Source organism: Tupaia chinensis, unplaced genomic scaffold (assembly GCF_000334495.1).
Source record: "Tupaia chinensis unplaced genomic scaffold, TupChi_1.0 Scaffold000185_1, whole genome shotgun sequence".
NCBI classification, from domain to species: Eukaryota; Metazoa; Chordata; class Mammalia; order Scandentia; family Tupaiidae; genus Tupaia; species Tupaia belangeri.
Genome location: NW_006159660.1, coordinates 2,016,593 through 2,033,578, shown reverse-complemented (window position 1 = coordinate 2,033,578; position 16,986 = coordinate 2,016,593). Strand labels below are relative to the sequence as shown.

Sequence of the window (16,986 nt, the reverse complement as noted above, 5' to 3'; positions counted from 1 at the left end):
AATGCCAGCTCAACTTCAATCACATCCTAAATCTATTCAAATATGTCTGTTGCAACAGCCAGAGTCCTATATGAAACTAATGATTGTTTTTTGCTTTGAATACTATGATTTCCTTTGAATGCTCATTCTTTCCATTCTCAACATTCATTCACCAAAGAATTGCCAAGGTATTCTTTTTAATATACAAATCTGATCACGTCTTTGTTACTCTTCTGTCTTACACTAACTACCTCTTCCAGCTAGAAACTATTGGGTGACTTTATATCATTTTAGGACAAAGGGTAATAGCCTTAGTAGTTTGTAAACGAACCTACAACATCCTATCAAGTGTGGATCTTGCCTCTCCTTGTTACCTCCTCTGTCATTCCCCCAATTGCTATCTATACTACCCTGCCATTAGCTTTGAATAATCTGTCTTTACCAACACATAGTTTTCTTTGTTTATTATTAAATTTATTTTTTTCAACAAATTGTAAATGCCTTTTCTATGCTGTATCTAATCATGGTTAATTATTATCCAGAACTCTCCAGAATAATTGACATTTCCATCTTACATGCTCATAAAGATATGTGGATTTTATCGTTATTTGTTTTCTTTTATTCATGGCAAAGTATATGCATATGAACAAAAGGGTTGGGGAGACATACCCTTTACAGGGTCTGGTCATGTCATAATCCTTTTTGTCTAGTCCTCTAGCTCATTAGATTATGGGCACTTGTACATGTACCTGGTATGTTCCAGAAAAAACCAGGCTGGAGACTTGAACCATGGTCACCATGTAAGATCTGGCTTCTCTTGACCACCACATTATTGCTCTGAAAGGAGTCAGTCTGAAATATGCTTTTTAATGCAATAATCACACGTGTGTGTTTGTACACATATGTAGTATGTATGCATATGTGCGTAAGAATAAACAATGACTGGACTATGAAAAAAAAAGAACAAAAAATGACCTAGAGAAAGGCCAACTTAATGGCAGGGACAAGATTTGAAATATCAATAATACTACTGAATATTAATGAAAAGATTAGAACACAGTAACACTGGAAATTCAACAAAAGAGAGATTGCGTGAGACAGAACTGGTGAAATAGAATACTATGACTTGTTTTCCTAAAATAGTACCAATTTTCTTCTATACTCTGTCTTCCATTTAAGGACTTTTGTCTTCTTTTGAGTTGTTGGGTTCAGCAATTTGTTTAAAAAATAATTTTTGAGAGGTTTTCGCTATAGGGAATGTGTGTTCACCAGAAAGACAAAGAGAGACAGACAGAAAGTGATAAATCACCCCCCAGGGGGGGGATGGCCACACTGCAATCCCTTCTCCTCTATCCTCCTTTTGGAATCTTGAGCATGCACGCACATGGTGTGAGTTTAAACCACTGGGTCTGGGACTTGAACCGTGGATGTCTACAGGAGTCCAGCAACATAACCATTATGCCAATTACTGGTCCCCCCACCCCCAAATTTTTTTCAATTGAAACATAAACTTTTCTCCCTTCCTGACCCTTTTGCAATTGGAAAATATTTGTGAGCATTCTTATTTTGTGGCAGATTGTTTTTTTTATAAGTTCAATAATACAATAGTATCTGTTGCCTTACATCAGAAATTGAATACTTATGGGGCTTTGTGCAAATAACAGACCAAATTGAGATTAATCTAATTTTGGGGGGCAAATATGTTAGTATATACCTCTCTTTAGTAAAAGGGGGAATGGAAAGAGAGGGGAAAATTATTTCAGAAGAAAATAACAGTGCACTTGTCACTAGAATCTAGCTTTGTTAATATTTTAATATCTTTTTTGAATCAATAAAATGTAAAACAAAGAGTTTGGTATGGAAGGGAGGAAGGAAAAACGGGTAAAATATGCTTAGTTGACAAAAAATGAGAAGCTATTTGCTGATTATAATGTACATAGTAATATCCTTGTCTTGACTGAATGCATGCTTTTGTGTTAGAAAAAAATGAATACTGTAAAGACAAGATAAAATAAAAATTTTAAAAAGTATTACCAGCTATAGATATGATAGGATCCCAACATCTGGTTTCTGGCAGACCACCTTTCTTTTGGGCTCACCTCTCCCCTCTAGGAAGTCCTCTTGGAAAGGGGGCTCTTATAAAGATCCCCTCCCTGTGGTTATATCCTTGAGCACCTTTGCTGCCTCCAAACTTCAGAAATGCAGGGCTGGTCTCCACACAACTCAGATGGTACTTGCCTGCTAGGCAGGTATCTTTGATGTGTGTCAGGAACCACCCCTGCATCCTCAAATTCTCTTTCTTTTTTTTTAAGAGAAATTTTTGCTATACAGCATGTGTGCTCACCAGAGACAGACAGAGAGACAGAAAGTAAGAAATCACCCCCTCTCCAGGGGCGATAGCCATGCCACAGTCCTTTCTCCTCCATCCTCCTCTTGGAGTTTTGGGAATGCACACACACATTACCAGTATGAGTTCTCAGCTGCCAGATGTGGGACTCAAATCACGGTCAACTACATGGGAGTCAAGTGACAACCATTATACCGTCTGCAGGTCTCTAGCATCCTCAAATTCTAGTGCCATATTTCAGTCTCTCCAAGTGGTTCTCCTAGAAGCAGACACCAAAACCAAGATTTAAGTGCAAGTTATTTATGTAAGAGGTGATCCTTAGCAAGCACTGGGGGATTCAGACAGGGAAAGGCAAGATGCCAATAATGAGCAAATTATCAAGCAAGTTATATCACTGCAAGCAAATGGGACTCACTCCCATTAGGAAACTTGGGGAGGCAGTATTACATATGTCAGAGTTCCTAAGATGAGGTTGGCCATTTATTTACCAATTTTTTTCTGCCTTTCACTGAGTGTTGCTTCTGGGGGTGTTAATGTCTCCTGCACTTCTGTCTAGCCTGTGGACAGACTGAGTGAGCTCAGGAGATGAGACAAAGCCACAGTTAAAGAGTTCCATGTACTTGTGCTTGGAATTTGTTGGGTCAACATGCACAGGGATGAAGATTACCCATTGACAGCATCTGTTGTCATTCACGTCTATACTGGAGGGGAGTAGAAAGCTCTGTATCTTCTACTTCTAAGCATTTTTATTTTAAAATCTCCTTTTTATTAATTTATCTTTTTATCTGTTCATCTATTTATAAGGGAATAATATATATAACATAAAATTTACCATGCTATTATTCCTTTATTTAAAAACAATGGTAGAAGATACATGTGCGCTCTGGAGAGAGAAAGAGAGAGACACACACACAGAGAAAGCGAGGGAGCACACTCCTACAGAGAATGGTCATGCCACAATCCCTACTCATTCCACCTTTTAGGAATTTGGGCATGCATGCTTATGCATACTCATGCTCATGGTGTTTCTAAAGTCACCAAGTCCAGGTCTCCAACCATGCAAGTTGGCCACGTGAGATCCAGTAGCCTTAACTATCCACACTACCAATTATCCCTATTCTAACCATCTTTGATGTGAAATTCAGTGGCATTAAATACACTTATGATGTTGTAATCCACTTCCAAACAGAAACTCTGTGTCCATTCAACAGTAACTTCCCTCTCTTTCCTCCCTCTAAACTCCTGGTCACCTCTATTGTACTATACATCTCTGAATTTGCCTGTTATAGTACCTTATATAAGTCAAACCATACAATATATGTCCCTTTTTGTATATGTAAAGACTTCTTTTTAACATTTTTACCATGGATAATAAACTAAGAGTGAATGAAACTAACTCCACCAATGTTTTATCATATCCTGGTATGGTAGGCTGCCATTTCTGGTATTCTCAGCTTCAAGGCCAGGACCAGAGCAGAGAAGGAGGTCCATTTTGACAGCAGGCCCATGCCTGTATCAGCTTATGATAATCCAAACACGGTGAATTCTATTAAGCAAAACCTAACATATGTTTTGTCCATTAGCAGGACATCCTTCCATACTCAGATCTTGATACATAAAGTAGTTTAATTATAAGAGCTTCAGTTGGCAATAGTTTATTTCCTTCTTTGAGGTTCTTAGATACTCTGGAAGAAGCTAAAAATAACTTATTTAAATGCAAATTTAACTTCTTTAAGCGTATAACATTTCTAAACATTTGGCCCTTCAAAAGGGAAAGTGAATTATCAATGAAGGATTAAAATTACATTATTTACTGGATTTTTGATCAAGAAGTTGTGATGTAAAGAGTAAGAAATCTTGAACAGTATTCCCATCATCTATTTATTCTATGTCCTTTTTACCTAATTTATATCCAGTTATTTCAAAAGTGATTTGGGATTGGTTTCAAATGGATTGCAAATGTTAGAGAAGACAGATCTATTGACAACTCATTTTAATTTTGTTTAAGAAAATATATTCTTGACATAAATTCATTATTTCCCCTGTATTCTTCTGCTTTAAAGAAAGGAATATGGAGAGGATCAAGGTGAAGTAATGTGTAGCAGAGTTCAATTTCTCTTTTAAAAAAATGGCCAGATGACATGTACTATAGCCAGAGTGAGAGAAAGAGAAGGCACTCTCCAAGGGGGTGTGGTCACACTGCAATCCTTTTTCCTTTATTTCTCTTTCTCATTGAGATTTAGGGCACACACACACACACACACACACACACACACCCTAGCACATTTTTGAAGCTGCTGTGAGCTGCAGTCAATCTGAACTGCAGTTGGCCATGGCTTCCTTAACCGTTTCATTAAGGCACTAACCTAATATTTCCAATCTTGGGAAAAAAAAAAGAATAAACTTAGGAGAAAGTCACTTAAATGAAGAACCTGGCTGTATCTATAACTTAAAGTCAGAAGTCTGTATGATACATTTATATTTTTAAAGTTTATTTGTTTAAAATCAACCCACTATTCAATGAGTGCATGTGAGAGAGGAGAAAGAGAGTGAGATATATCACCCTCAGTGAGGCTCTGACACCATGATCCTCCACCAGCTTCATCTTGCGCTAATCGTAGGTACACCTGTGGCTGGCATATTCAGGGAGCTCTCCAGACACAAACTGGCAACCTTACCACTCGGGTATGCCCTGCAGAGTTGCATCCCAGCACTATATTATCATTCAGACCCATAAAGTTTATTCCTTCTATGGGAGTGACAGACAGACAGATTCACAGAGATAAACACCCTCAACAGAGTCTTACACTGCGACACCTAGGCCCCAGTCTGCCAGGATCATGGGCATGCTCACCCTATCTTTACAGGTCAATCAGGAAACTGAACCTATGACTTTACATGTGGATCCAACATTAATTGAGCAATGCATTACTACTGTGCTACTGAGTCAGCCCAGATGTGTGTGCCTGTGTATACGTGTAAGTATATATGTATATGTATATGTATATGTGTGTGTGTTTGTGTGTGGAGAGAGAGAGGTGTGTGTGCTCACTAGAAAGACAAAAAGAGACAGACCAAAAGAAATTACTCCCTGGGGGGATGGCCATAGTGCAATCCCTTCATCTCCATCCTCCTCTTAGGATTTTGGGCATGCACGCACATGGGTCCAGCATGAATTTGAAGCCTCTGGATCCAGGACTTGAACTACAGTGAGCCATGTGGGAGTCCAGTGATGTAACCATCTGCTGGTCCCTGCATTTACATTTTAATGGCAATATAAGTAGTAGTTGTAGTGCTGTGGGCCAGTAAGAAAAGAAGTGGCCTATCAAGGATGATGTCATTGAGAAGTATGTTCTTTTCTTTTCTTTTCCTTTTTGGAGAGATTTTTTGCTATAAGGTACGTGCACTCACCAGAAAAAGACAGAGAGACAGAAAGCGAGAAATCCCCCCCAGGAGGAATGGCCATGCCACAATCCCTTCTCCTCCATTCTCCTTCAGGATCCTGGACACGCACACACACATGCCTGGCATGAGTTTAAGCCACGGGGTCCGGGACTCGAACTGCGGTCGCCTACATAGGAGTCCAGTGACATAGCCATTATGCTAACTGCTGGTCCTGAGAAGTATGTTATTTTCTAATAGAAATCCAGGATATTTCAATATTAGAGCCTCAAAGATGAAATGGAATAGGAGAGAAGGTAAGTACTAGACTGAGTATCAGACAGCATTGTGTTAGTCTTCAAGATGTTTACTTTGTCCATTTATTTATCCACTTATTAGGAAGTAGAGAAAAAAATAAAATGTGCAGAGAGGGAAGATTTGTAAGGTCACTTCTGTGCAAATAAAGGTTAAGTTGGACCAAATTAGCCAGGCTTGCCCTTCCAAACTTTTTCATTTCCTTGTGACTACCATTGCAGACTTAATTTTAAGTATGTTTTATATATTTATACATGTCAAAGCAAGCCAAATAACATTATCTGTATATTATGAAAGTGGGGACTGAAGCATATTTGTTTGTGTAGTAGCAGAAATGAAAGCCATCACTCCTAACTATGAGGACTAGATGTGCTTCAGCTTTTAAATTATCCCAAGGCTAAATTTCCTTTACTTTTCCTTTTTCCTTTCTTCTTTCCTTCCTTCTTTCTTTTTTCTTTTCCTTTCCTTCCCTTCCCTTCCCTTCCTTTCCTTCTTTTCTTTTCCCCTTCTTCCCTTCATCCTTTCTTCCTTTCATTAACAGTTTACTTAGTTATCTTTTTTATGAGAGCAAAAAATACATAGAGAAAGAGAGGTATTCCCCCAACAGGGTCCCCACACTGCAATTCTACCCCTGGCCTCGGGCAACCAAGATCACAGGCACACAATATGAACACCCAGTGTACACATGGAGATTCTGGGATATGAACCTGGAATGTTCCCATATGGCCATAGGATCATGGAGCACTGTATTATCTCTATGTCACCATGATCGGCCCTAATTTAATTTTCAAAAATTATTTTGCAGCAGTTTCATCATATAATGAGTAACAGCCATATCCAATTAATTTGGACAGGACCAATTTCAAATTTGTAGCTAAGAGCTGTACCAAGTTCGCTTCTATATCTTCAGTTTCAGCAAAGAGTGTAATAAGCATAACTGGTTTACTAAACAGTGTGAACTGGACAGAGCAACAGCAGGAAATAGTCTTAATATTTTCTAGTAACTGCCTTCAACTCCATGCTGTCAAATATTTACTGTCCTTTAACAACATCTCTGGAAGAATCCATGATTTTCCCTGTCAATGACCTTTGGCCAAAGACCACCAGAAATATATCTGTGGTTGATAAGTTGATTACCACTTGCTGTAGCAAGGGAGAACACACACCAGGGAAAACAAATGTTTCAGTAGAAAGATGTTGAAATAGTCTTATTCCAGGATTTGGACTGTGTTGGGTGACTTTAGGAATGTTTAAGATTTGGGAAAGGAGGACAAGCCCATGGCCCGGTAGCTGCATGAGCTGAATCCTGCATGACTGACTGAGTGGTGAATCCCAGACTGGTGGTCTGAAAAACATGCCAGACACGTGTGCATATGTGCCTAAATTCCTAAAAGGGTGGAGAAATGGAGGAGGAAGGATTGTGGCACGACCATGCCCCATGGAGGGTGCTTTCTCTCTTCCTCTCTTTTTCTCTGGTAAGTGCACATGCTCTATGGAAAATTTAAAAACAAATGAAAAAAAAAAAACAGATTTGGGGAAGGAGTTTAAGAAAGTAGGATTTTACCCTGTTTTGGAAGATCTCAAGAAGTAGAAATAATCCTAGGATTGCTATTTTAATAAATTTCTCTGGAGCTTGTACAGCCCTGAACCAGATTAAAGTTGTTATTGGTAAAGAAGCAGCAGTCACTCATGTCAGCCAGGAAAGAGAATGGTGGACTGTTATACTTTGCATAGTGACCTTGGTTTTATCTGTACTTAGACTATATTATAACATCTTGTTTGTTCCACTTTATCACAGTTACGCAGCAGCCTTGTCTGATGTTTATACTTTATTATGATATGCAGCATGACATCATATGCCAGATACGAGAGGTTGGCCAGTTCGCAGCAACACCACACCTAGCTGGTAACATCAGGTTAACTCTTGGCTGAGTGAGAGCAACTGTTTTTCTCTTTCTTACTCATCTTAAGCTAATATCAAGTCTAGTCTATACAGTGTTATCTCCTTCCCTTTCTAGCTCAGGTTTAACCTATTGTTCAAGGATCCACAGTAGAGACAAATGCAGATTCCACAGGGGTACATTTATTTGGTTGCTGGGGTCCCTATAAATCCAGCTTATGCTACAAGTCTCTGATGCAGTGGATTAAATTCCTACTAGAACTTTTTCATCACTCCCTTTCTTGCTACTTCCAGTGGGTCACACCATACACTGGGATCCCTTTGCTTTACCTCATCATTTCTCTAGATTCTCTTCTTCCCAGTCTACATAGGCCTGCAGTGGGTCAGCATGTTCCCTGTGTAAATAGAAGCCCACTGAGTACATTTGGTACCCTTCTCCTCTCTTCTGGCCCTCTCAATTGCTGTGCAGGGTTTCCTGAAGGACAAAGAGGAGCTCCTCCATTTTCCCACAGATAAAGAGGGAAAACTCTCAGTCTTCTTCATTAATTAGGCTGTTTCACACCCCCTGTCAAGTAATATAACTATATAGACTATTGGAAATGAATTAGATTGGTTAGATTGTTAGGAGACTAACAAAGCCCATTTGGCTGTTGTTTAATAAATCCCAGAGGGGCGTTCAATCCCATTTTTGGCTGCTAGCTTTAGAATCAATGCTTCCCCCCTCCCAGTTTTAGGTCCTAATATACAATTCAAGGTCAATGAGAGAGTCCTGTTCAAAATCATATTCTGTAGATTTCAAAAAAGTTCTAAATCTCTGAACTTTCTAGATTCACCCATACATTTAATCTTTCTTAACTATGAACAGTTACCCCAGACATATAAAGGCATGTTTACTTAACCTAGAATTGACTCCAAACTTTGATAACATCTGCCTCACATATATTTTTGAGAAAGTTTCAAAGGTAGTGTTTAGAAAAGAGTACCATGATTGATTAGCAACATCGGCCATGGGCATTAGATGGAAAAGTAGAGACGGGCTTACTCTGACCTTACAGTAGGCAAAACTTGTTTACACTGGCAAGAGCGATACATGTTGCTGAGAGCAACAAACAATTGGAGGACATATTATGATTTAACATTTCTATTCATTGAATTTAATTTCTCTGCTAACACATGTGAAGAAATCAATTTATTGACAAAAATATTAATAACAAGGCACATGCTAATTGATCGATGTTAAATGAAAAGACAATACAGAAATAATATGTAAACTTTAACTACAACCGGTTGTTATAATGCCAGAATTTTTTTTTCCAATTGCACAAATTGCACTATTTGTGTTTCCAACATTAACAGGCAGAAACAGTAACACTTAAAATGTGAAGCAGAGAAGCAGAGGACTTTTTTTTTTTTTTTTTTTTTTTTGCTCAAAGGACCTGAATTCAGTATTCAGTGGACGTGTCCTTTAAGGTTCACTTTGTTGTAGTTTAAGATATGGTCATTTCTCAGTCTTTAATTCTCCAAGTCTAGATTTATAAATTAATAATAGGAATCTTCTTGTAAAACTGGGTAGATAATGTCCACCTCGTTTAACGGATAACCAAAAGATGCTTTTCACATCAAAGAAATGATCAAAAAGGTTGTGTCACATTCCAAAGCCAAAAACAAAAAATTAACAAGAATGCAAACACGATGAATAACGTACTACTGCCAAGACTTTGCCAACAGTGGAGCTTTAACAATGCTGTCCTGTGAAGCGGCCTTCCATTTGCCCGGTTCCTCTTCCAGAGCTAAGTTCCGATGGCATGCCACCTCTTGGAGGAGGTCCTCTTCCATACAGTCACGCATCATGCCACCACCCACTATTCCCCATGGGCCACTAGGACCACGATCATTGTGCCTAATATCCCTGCGGTCATCACCACCACCTTTGGTTTCTCGCTCTCTTGCAGCTCTTGTCTTTTTCTCTTCCACATTTAAACGTACTTCCCCCACAAAACATAATTGGTTTTGCAACTAAGATTCTCTGAACTGGTTCAGAGTCATCAAAAACCACAAAACCAAAATTCGAAAGCTTTCCTCCAACACCCTTGCTATTGATGAGAAGTTCCATAACATTTCCAAAACTCATGAAGGATTCTTTCAGTTCATTTTTATCAATATCATTTGGCAAGTTACCAACAAAAAGTTGATGACTGTCAGGATAGTGGATTATTTTACAGTTATCAGAATCATTCTGTTCCATCTCTCTTCTGCCTGGTCTTGGTCTTCTGGGAGGGTAACCAGGTTTTTCTCTATGTCATTTTTCACACACACGAGGTGGATAAGATTAAACTTCTGGTCTAGTTTCAACTCTTGTCTCTGGTGATTCTTATGGCAGAAAAATAGGTCCTGCAAGAGAAGAAGTGTACTTCTCCTCTAACTCTTCTAAGTTTTCCTCTTCCACTTGTGGTTTCAATTATTCAGTCTTTGTTTCAGGTTCTGGCTCAGGTTCAGGCTCATGAGAGGATTCTTCCAAAGGCTCCTCTATGCCATTTGTCACAGGGTGAACTTCATAGTAGCCACTGTTAGCCTTTTCTTGCATGGGTTCAGGAGATGGTTGCCTTTCTTCTTGTTCTTCTTCTACTTTATCTTCAGATTCTTCATCAAGTTCTGGTTCAGAACCACTGAACACTTCATCTTCATAATGAAATATATCATTGTGGACATAAAACGTATTTGGAACATATCCTTCGGGAGACAGAACAAATGTTTGCATTAACTTCCTCTCTGGCTGTCCACTGTTAGACAGCAAGCCCATGACTTGGATAACTACTCCATCACTCAATGTTGCATGAGCATCCATATGGCAAATTTTAGTATGACATTCACTGAAGTTCAGAGATAATACTTTGTGGTATATATCGTTCTGGCCATAGACAGCTTCCTGGGGCTTTCCACTAGGATCTACTCCACCTTGAACATAGGAAGAATTCCTGCCATAAAACCTGTGTATATATTCTGGAGCTTTATTCAGCGAAGTATAATACTGTCTGACAAACTCCTGCCCTGCAAGCAGCAGACTGGGCTTCTCTATAACCATTTCTTTGCTGCACAATGTCAAATGCTATGTTGTTCATCAACCTATCCTAGGAAATGGTCTGCCAGAATTCTTTTAGTCACAAATATACTTGTCCTCTTCAAAGGACTTATTCAGATTGTTCATAGAAATTGGCTTTTAAGAAATCTTTGAAGTATCATCTTTCTTATAATGACTGAAAGAAGTAAGCTAACTAAGCAGTGGATTCACTAAATAACCAGAGCTAGTGAACTGACACTCATGAAGAAATTAGGTAAGGGAATCTGGGAATTTAAACAGCACACACAATGAAAATTGCTAAAAAATATGACAAACAAAAATTCTTTCTCCATTAGCAGGAGAAATTATCAATGCAATAAACACCAAGAGAAAATAATTCTGAGAGCTAAATTTAATCAATGTAAAAACAGAGACATGTACTATCATCAGCACTTTCACCCATGCTATTTTGATTTAAATCCTCTTGTCTTATTGGTCAATAGGGAATAATCAGTATGTTCAGGAAACTGTTGCCTTTTATCCACATAGATTTTTGCAAGAACCAAAAAGAGCATTGACATTTACAGTATGTTCACTGACAAAAACAAATCAATAGAAACTTTAAAAAGGGTATTCATATTAGTAATAAGAATTAACTTATCAGTCATTCTGAGTCAGTAAACTAGTTGCAAATGGTGGGCAAGTAAGAGAATGTTGTCAGAAGATGAGCCTATAAATACATATGTAACATTGTCAATTTAATAATAAAACTGATATGAAATGGAATTTCATGGTACTTTGGTTACTGTCACAGAAATCATTTAAATTCAAATTGTAGCAAACAAACCCAAGAAAACCCATTTAAAATCCAAAGAGTTAGCATGGATAATTCATTGAGCAATACCAAAGTATTTCATCTTTCAGTCTTGGATTTGGACTTAATCACATCTCTGTATAAAGGGAGCTAGATGAACAAACGTGTTCATTTTCAATTAAATCCAGAACTGAGATTGAGACCACATTCTTGAAACTTTGTTTCAGGTCTTCTTGCCCAAGGAACCAAACTAATCGCTTCCATCCTTTGCTTGGTTCTTATGAAGTGAATGAGCAAATGCAATGTTAAGTGGAGGGGCCATGTGGTAGTGCAACAGTAATGCAACTGGGCCCATGTGGGAAAAGTCCTGGGTTTCTGTCCTGGGATTTCCCTGAGCATGCTGGGTACATGTGTACCTATGATTCAGTTTGGCTAAAACTGGAGATGGATTGCAATATGAAGAACCTATTGAGGTGCCTGCCTTTCTCTCTTTCTTGGAAGATATAAATAACTTCAAAAGCACATATTGAGTAGAAAAGTTTCCTTGCTTTTATGTTTTTCAACTTATTAAAATTTCACTTGAAAATATGAAATCAATGGTTCACAAGTGAAATGCAAGTAACTTGGAGTCAAGTAGACTTGAGTTTGTGTATATGCAATACCACATTTAACTGCAAAATCTGGAGTAAATTCATAAAGTCTATAAACCTCAGATTCATTATAATTTTCATAATACTACCTAAAAATAGGATTACTATGGGAGATAGTAGTGATCATTAAGAGTAATTTGTGGTCTTTGAGAAGCACCTAATAAATATTAGCTACTCTATCAAACCATCAAAATCTTTTTTTTCCATATACATCTGGCTAATAAAGAAATAGAGTGTGGCAAAGACACAATTTTCTTTTTTTTTTTTAAATTTATTTATTAATTCAAGAGAGAGAGATTTTTACTGTAGGGCACAGTAATAATGTTCCATTTCTACAATTTTCTTTTGAGAGAGACAGAGAGAGAGAGAAAGAGAGAGAGATTTTTACTGTAGTGCACAGTAAAAATCAGGGCACAGAGACAGACAAAGAGATAAAAAGCCAGAAATCACCTCCCAGAGTGGATGGCTGTGCCGCAATCCCATCTCCTCCATTCTCCTCAGGATTTTGGGCATGCATGCATGTGCGGCCAGTATGGGACTGTGTCTGGGATTCAAACCGTGGTTGATTACATGGGAGCCCAGCAACATAACCGTTATGCCACTGTTGGTCCCCACAATTTGGTCTTTATACTGTGGTATTCTCAATGGTAATCTTCCACATGGTAAATCCTCCACAAATATTAGTTTTTAGTAACAGCAAAGTTGCATTATCCACCAGGAAAATGCAAATCAAGATCATGACGTACCACTTTATATTGCTCAAAATAATAGAAAGACTTTTTTTTGTCAAAAAGACAAAAAATGTGGAGAGATTTTAATCTGTATATGCTGGTGGTGGGAATATAAAATAGTGAATTACTTGGGAAAACAGTCTATTATTTCTTCAAAGGGTTAGTCATAGAGTTACCACATGTCTTAGTCATTTCTGTCTGAAGTATATACCCTAAAGAATAGAAAACATATATACATACAAAACTTGTACACAAATGTTCATTGCAGCATTGTTTATAATAACCAAAAATCATCAATAACTTAAATTTCCATTAACTGATTAATATGTTGTATCTATGCAATGGAATATTTTTCAGCAATCAAAATTGAATAACAGTGGTAGACGCTACAACATAGATGAACATTGAAAACATTACAATCTGTGAAAGAAGTCAGTCACAAATGGCCACATATTGTATAATTTCATTTATATAAAATGTCCAAAATTGGCCATTTTATGGAGGTAGATTAATGGTTGCTAGGGCTGTGGGATTAAGGTGGGAGTGTTCTAGAGTTACTGCTAATGTGTATGTGGTTTCTTTCTAGAGTCATGAGGATGTTTTGAAATTGTGATGATGGCTAAACATCTCTGGATATGCTAAAAATCATTTAATTTTACACTTAAATAATAGCAAAGTATGTAATATCAGAAATTCTAACACCACATGGATGTGTAGTACCATCACCACGAGCTACTGCTAACACCTAGAATTAAAGAATACTTTATTTCCATTCCAAGATTCAATCCTTTCAAATGCAAATGGACCTGCTGTGGATAATATATTAAGTGCCACTAAATATTAACTCCTTCATGTAAGGTAATTGTTATATCGTTTGGGTTGATATATATACTGTAAGTAAATTTTGTTGAGAGGAAGGAGAAATGAAACATCTTTTGGTTCCCAAGCAACTGATAAGTTAGTACATGACCAATTCCTGAAGAACGTTCTATGTACCTTAAGTCTTCTTCCAGACATCATGGGACTTAATTCATTCCTTAGACTGCAGACATCATCAGAATTAGACCCAGCATCAAAGTCAGCATGTGCTATGGTTGTAGGATTATAAAACTATTGAGACAACATTTTTCAACTCACTAGGAGACCAAAACTGGTTTTGAAATAACCAATCCCTTTTGTATGGTTTAAAAAGCTTGAGCAAGTGGACAGCCACACTTATCTCCTGTTTTATAGAAAAGATATATAATCACATCCACAAACAAGTTGCTTGCAGGACAAATTGGGACCCCAAAGAAATGCTGTGCTTGGTCTGCAAAGTGGTTTCTGAATTTTTGTTGTTAATCTCTTCAATGCGGGAAATGCTCTGCACCTTACTACAATCCCGTCACTCCCCTATGACATATATACATACTCAGTCCACTCATTTATTTACTTTCTTGGTCTCCATAAGCATTTGCATTTGTGACTGCTGGTCTAAAATTTTCAGTAAAAGAAAGGACACATAGCAAAGTTCAGGCTTCTCATTCACAGCTTAAAACTCTAGAAAATCTGGCACATTTAAGCCCTCCTTGGCTATGGCCTAAAAACCTGCTGGTGTGGTAGAGGGTGGTAAGTTGCAAACATCACTTGCAGAGCTTGTTAAACACAGATTTTCTAGGTCCTCTCCCCATGGTTTCTGATTCATGAGATACAGTTCTTAGAGCTTATCATTTGGTTTAATGGAGCTAAGTGATAGTGAGAATGAACAGTCCAATCGAGGAAGGGCTGGGCAGTGTGTGTCTACCTACCTGTACATTATAATTATCTGGGGAGTTAAAAACACAGATTCCTGAGGACCCATGGCTAGAGATTCTAAAATGCTCAAGCGTCCCTGGACTAAGGGAAGCCTGGCTGAGGAGGGCAGGTGATTCTGTGCAGCCCCTCATGTTGAGCACTGTACTCACTGGACTCACTCAAAGGGCTGTGGGAAGGAAAACCCAGAAGTTCTAAAGTAGGAAAAGAATTTGACTTGGGAGAATTATCAGGTCATTCTTCAAGCAAGTTGTCATTTCCAGAGGTTCTGAGAAAATCAACACAGTGTAGAGAAAGCCCAATCTTCAGTGTGTTACAGAAGCTCCTCTGTGGGGAACCAAGGCACATGGCGTAGGGAAAAGCACATACTCATTCCTCACTGAACTCCAGCAGTCTGGCCAAGCCAGAGGACAGACCAGCTTCCTGGACCTGCTTCTTCTATAGAGCTAAATGAACACTTTTGAAACAGCCTACCTATAGCATCCTCCCTATTCACTCTATAGAATATTCTTTTCCTTTGCTAGAGTATTTTTGCCCTTCAAGTATTAAATAATTTCCAGTAACATGAAACAACTATAAAACTTCCTCCAGGGTTTTAAATAAATATTTCAACTCACCATGGTAATTAAAGGAGAAGGAGAAAGAGGCGATTTATACTAGCCTTGTGAAATCAGCTTTCTTGCCCTGTCTTTTATATCTTGTGGAATGTGTGTATATGGGTCTTGCTTACCCAAGTCTGAAACTGGGCCCTGTTTAGGTGTGTTGATGTAAAAAAGGTACCCAATCTTTCACAGGCACACATGAACTAAGCTTTATATTATAAACCTCAGACTATTTTGGCTATATTTATAAAAATACTTAATCACTTGTCGCTAGTCAATTACTTACTTATATGCACGTCTAGTCCATTTTAATGCCTATCATTCATTTTTTTTTTTTTTTTTTTTTTTTGGGGAGGTTTTCGCTATAGGGCGTGTGCACTCACCAGAAAGACAGAGAGAAACAGAAAGCCTTTCTCCTTTCCCCCCCCATGGGGGGATGGCCATGCCGCAATCCTTTCTCCTCCATTCTCCTCTCGGGATCTTGGGCACACACACACACACGCCCGGCGTGAGTTTAAGCCACCGGGTCCAGGACTCGAACCGCGGTCGACTACATGGGAGTCCAGCGACATAGCCATTACACTAACTGCTGGTCCCAATGCCTATCATTCTTGTCCTTTATTCTTGACAAAATGATTGATCAGAATGGTTTCCCTTTCTGTACCTTTCATTTATCTTAAGTCTCTCTCACAAATATTGAATTAAGCAGGTTTTATAGAACTTATCATAAATTGTAATTTTCATTGAAAGTGACTGTGACAGAGTAGATTTCTACACCTTCAACTTCAATAACAATAACTCAGAGTTCCCAGGCTTTAAACTGGAAGGTTCTTACACTATGGGAACTGTGTATTAGTCCTGGAGCAGAGCTGTTGGAGTGCTGTTTCAGCTATGCCTCTCAAATCCTTTAGAAAGTAGCAAACTCAGGGAGCCATCTTTTTTATCTTGTTGTTATGAATTGGAAGCAGCAGGGATAATTATTATTGTCTTTATTATAAAGATATTTTATCTCTCTAAAGCTACTTTTCAAAAGGTCCTTTTAAAACTGAGCACTTTCTGGACACTTAACATTGATTAGTGACTTCTTATGTTTCCCGTTTAATCCTTAGGATAACCTAAGGATAACCTAGGATTTAGTCATTATAAGTTTCTAGGTGGAAAACTGAGGTAAGGTTTCACAATTTGTCCAATATCAATTAAGTGGAACCAATGGAGGAGGTATTATTTCAAACTAAGATAGCTTAACAGCCTAACTAAAACTATATATAAACATATCTGTGTGTGTATATATATACAGATTTACATATATGCATGTATATGTGTGTATATATGTGTGTGTATATATATATTTATATATATGCATGTATATGAGTGTGTGTGTGTGTATATATATATATATATATATATATATATATATA

The 16,986-nt window shown here is 38.0% G+C and overlaps 1 pseudogene; it reads right to left on the bottom strand.

Moving 5' to 3' along the window:
• Positions 1-9,553: 9,553 nt before the first annotated feature.
• Positions 9,554-11,004, bottom strand: LOC102493089 (ras GTPase-activating protein-binding protein 2 pseudogene; annotated as a pseudogene).
• Between the last annotated feature and the right edge of the window lie 5,982 nt (positions 11,005-16,986).